The sequence below is a fragment of the Elephantulus edwardii genome, unplaced genomic scaffold, assembly GCF_000299155.1.
Source record: "Elephantulus edwardii isolate Elephantulus edwardi_28Jun2011 unplaced genomic scaffold, EleEdw1.0 scaffold00021, whole genome shotgun sequence".
NCBI lineage: Eukaryota > Metazoa > Chordata > Mammalia > Macroscelidea > Macroscelididae > Elephantulus > Elephantulus edwardii.
In genome coordinates this window covers 14,355,397-14,359,721 of record NW_006399771.1, presented here as the reverse complement: position 1 = coordinate 14,359,721, position 4,325 = coordinate 14,355,397, and the positions used below count along the sequence as shown (strand labels likewise).

The window sequence follows — 4,325 nt, the reverse complement described above, 5'->3', positions numbered from 1 at the left end:
CTACATTAAGTTTTCACCGCATGAGCACTTGCTGTCTTTGCAATGCAAGCCAATTAATCTAACAATGACTTTTAAAATGTTCTTTAAATCTCTGACTCATTTCTTGTTGAGGCTGTTACATTGCTATGACACTTTTGACTCTGTGAATGTCATTGAGAGTTACCTGTCTTAAATTACATCCTACTTTATGTGAAATAGCAGAAAATATATGATTTATTTCTTCCCTAGAGAATGAGAGCATAAGTTAAAGGCTGTCCTTGATTTAGAGGAAAGAACATCAGGGAGATGGCAGAGCAGCTGCGTCCTGTTTTTCAGAGAAGAAAAAAAAAATTCAGGCTTGCCGTCTCTGGAGCTGCCAGGCAGCATAGCTTCTGAGCAGAACTGTCCTGCTCTTCCACTGCAACTCCACCCTTGCTGAGGAAACACTGGAGAAACATCCTCCCATTTCTGTTATTTTCACGCAGTATTTCCCTCACATACTGGGTAGCAAAAATAATTTACAGTAAATAATAACAAATATATATTCTTACGTAGCTTCTTTATTTTGTAATCTTGTTACATTCATGTCAACTCAGGTAGTATTTCTATTTGAATTATACAGGTATAACTAGGCAGTGAGTAGAGAACAATGGCCACTTTTCTGAGGAGATGAATAGAGCATCTTAGAGTTTTAAAACGATGCACCTTTATGATCTAAGCTAGAATGTCTTAGTGTATTGGACTATAGTTATTGGCCATCACCTGGGAGCATGTTAAAAATACATTCTCTCTCTCTCTCCCTTCCGCCGCCCCGCACCTCTCTCTCTCTCACTGTCTCTCTGGAATAGGACAAGCACTATAAAGTGAATTGGGGAAAGAGGATGGAAGAAAATATGTACATATGAATGATTGAAAAACAATGTCTTTTTTTTAAAAAAAAAATTGGGACAGTGGGATAAGGGACACCTGATTCAAGTTAGAGTCAGCTCTAAGCTCAAGTTACTACTTTCACCTGTGGTGAAAAACCTAATAAAAGAAATAAGCCTCTAAAAAAAGCAGGCACGCATGTGAAAACTGGATGGCGACCTTGAAAGGAGATGTGTTATCAGCATGCAAGGTAAATGGCTCAAGGTAAGGTACTTTGGCTGGCAGGGACAGAGGGGAAATTTGGAGGGTGGCTGTCTGGCCAATGGATTGGAAGAGGTCCGTATATTTATTCTCATTGCCAAGAAATGTCATCCAAAAGAATGTGGAATTATTAAACAGTATCATTAATATCACATACAAGCAAAATACTGCTGAAGAGCATTAAAAAACAGCTACAACACTACATAGATAGGAAACTTCCAGAAGTTCAAACAGGATTTAGTAGAGGTTGTGACACCAGGGATATCATAGCTAATATCAAATGGATCCTGGCTAGAAAATACCAGAAGAGTATCCATTTGTGCTTTATTGACTGTGCAAAGGTATTTGGCTGTGTGGATCAAAACAAGATGTGACTGACATTGAGAAGAATGGAAATCATAGACCAGTTAATTGGACTCATGCAAAACTTATATCTGGGGAAGGAGAAAGTTGTGTGAAAAGGGCTGGGAAACACCACATGATTTATAATTATATACCTATAGATTGTTGTTGTTAAGTGTTGTCGAGTCACAGGCGACTCATAGTGACCCTATGAAGGAGAGTCCTCGACGCTTGGATGCCTTTCATCCTCTCTCCAGGTTCATAGGGTTTCCGGAGGCAAGCTATTGTGGAAGTGGACACCACTCCTCCTTCCAAGACCTATGGATTACAAGAGTTAATAACAGGTGTTGAAAATTGAAGAAAGAGATGTTAGGACTGAGACTTGAGACTATTTAGCTTGAAGGAAAATGAAATAATATAGTATTGATGTAAATAGCATTATCTGTCCATAACCTGTTGATTCAGCAGTCCAAGTTCTAAGTCACATATAGAAATGCTGGTGTCATAGTCTATAGCATATTGGCATTTATAACCAAAACATAATTATATATAGCACTCCTTCAATGCACATTAACCAAATCTTGAAGGTCTATTTTTTTTTTTTTAAGTCTAGAGATTAGGTTTTTTGTATCCTTTTGTGGAGATAAAAATGTAAAAATTTTCTTTTAAATTCAGCAGCTGTAAATCCCATGAGAGGAGACTACCCATCTTTCCCCAGAGGGGTTGCAGGTAGATTCCAGCCACCAGAGGCCCCTCGTTCATGTTAGCATCAAGACTTCCTATCCACTAGGCTACTGAAGCTACCACCCTAACGCTATTGTTAGATGTCAGTGAATTGACTACAACTCATAGCAGCCCTGTAAACAAACATCTGAACCTTGTCCTATTCTGTACCCACCTCAGCTTCTCCGATATGCTTGGGTCCGTTGTTGCAGTCATTGTGTCAGTCAATTTTGTTGAGAATTTTCCTCTCTTTCTCTGACCCTCACCTTTCCAAGCATAATGACTTTTTTCAAGGACTCGCTCCATCTGACAATATGTCCATGTTGCACTAGAATACAGAGAGGCTAAACAAAGGGAGAAAATGTTCGACTAAGAGAGGTGAGCTGAAGATTTTAAAGGGAAGCATTAGAAGACAAAGCAAAATATTATAATGAACCTAACAAAAAACTAAGCCTCGTTGTCTGTGAGTTAGTTCTGATTCATGGTCACCATGCGTCACATTTAGAGGTTTTAAATCTTTATGGAAGGGGACTGTGTCCTCTTTCTTCCCTGATGGACTCAAACTGCTGACATTTTGATTAACAGGCCAACACATAATACAGTAAGAATGCCTCACTGTTTCCTTGTAAAACTGTGTTCCTTACTAAGTATTGGGAAATTGACTCAAGGTGAAAACTTAGTGATATACATGTATTTTAGATGGGCATTTAGAGGAATATTTACATTCCAGTATATCCTTGCATCTAATGTTAACATAGAATGGACATAAATAATAATAATAATAATAATAATAATAGTAATAATAATGGCCTTGACAAAAAGAAAACTCCTTTATTTACTATCCCCATCATTTAATATTAACATATACTTGTATTCTGAGCAAATTATCTGAGAGGCTGGATTCTATGAAAAAGAATATAGCATCAGGATCAGACGAAGACTCATCAATAACCTGTGTTATGCAGATGACAAAGCCTTGTTTGCTGAAAGTGAGAAGAACTTGAAACACTTGCAGCAGAAGACAAAATAATATTGCCTTCAATATGGATTGCATCTCAATGTCAAGAAAACAGACATTCTCACAACTGGACTAAGGCAACATCATGATATATGGAGAAAGGATAAAGACAGTCAATGACTCCATCTTAATGGATCCACACTCAAAATCCCTGGTACCAGCAGTCAGGAGATCAGAAGACGTGTTACACTGGGAAAGTCTGCAGTCAGAGACCTCTCCAAATTATGGAGCAATGATGTCACTTTGAGGACTAAGGTACATCTAATTCAGACCGTGGTCTTTTCAATCACTTGCTGTGAATCTGAATAAGGATGATAGAAGAAAATAAATATGTTTGAGCTGTATATTTGGAGAAAAGTATCCCATGGACTACCAAAGAACGTACAGATATGTCTTGGAAAAAATGCTGCCAGAGCACTCTTGGATGCAAAGATCACAAGGCTTCATCTTACATACTTTGGACATGTTGCTAGCAGAGACTGTTCCTTGGAGAGAGACTTAAGGCTTGTAAAAGTGGAGAGCTAACAAATGCAAGGAAGACCCTCTATCAGTTAGTTAATTGACACAGTGATTGCAGCAATGGCTTCTACTCTGTCAGAGATGATGAGGATGGCACAGGATAGGTGAGAGTTCAGATCTGTTGTTCAAAGGGTCACAATGAGACATATTTGACTCGACAACACCTAATAATACATGCTTCAAGGAAAAGAACCATAAACTTGCATTTTAAAAAACCCCACAGACTCTAAAGAAATAAAAGACGGGATATCCGTAAATATACAATATTTCCATAAAATAAAGGCTGTAGTTATAAAGTAATCCTGGACTCCTTCCTTGGAGATATGCCATGTTTTGTAGATGAGGCTAGTGAACTGGTGTCTCAAAATTTTCTTGTATAGAGTAGGGGTAAGCAGTTATGTGGAAGTAGGAATTTATAAAACTAGATTGAAAATTAAAATATCATAATCCGTAGAATTAAAGCCTTGCTTTTTAGTTTAAAACAGCCAATGCAAGAAATTTTGTATGGTTGGTTTGTTTGTTTGTTTAAAGGCTGCCTCCACCCCAGCTGCCTCCACCCTAGGGGCATGTTGGAGGCCGGGTGGGGTGCTGAGAGCACCCTAACCCACGACTGTAA

At 38.3% G+C, this 4,325-nt stretch overlaps 1 pseudogene; it reads left to right on the top strand.

Moving 5' to 3' along the window:
- Positions 1-1,057: 1,057 nt before the first annotated feature.
- The window catches only part of LOC102868459, a 66,923-nt pseudogene continuing 63,655 nt past the window's right edge, over positions 1,058-4,325 (top strand).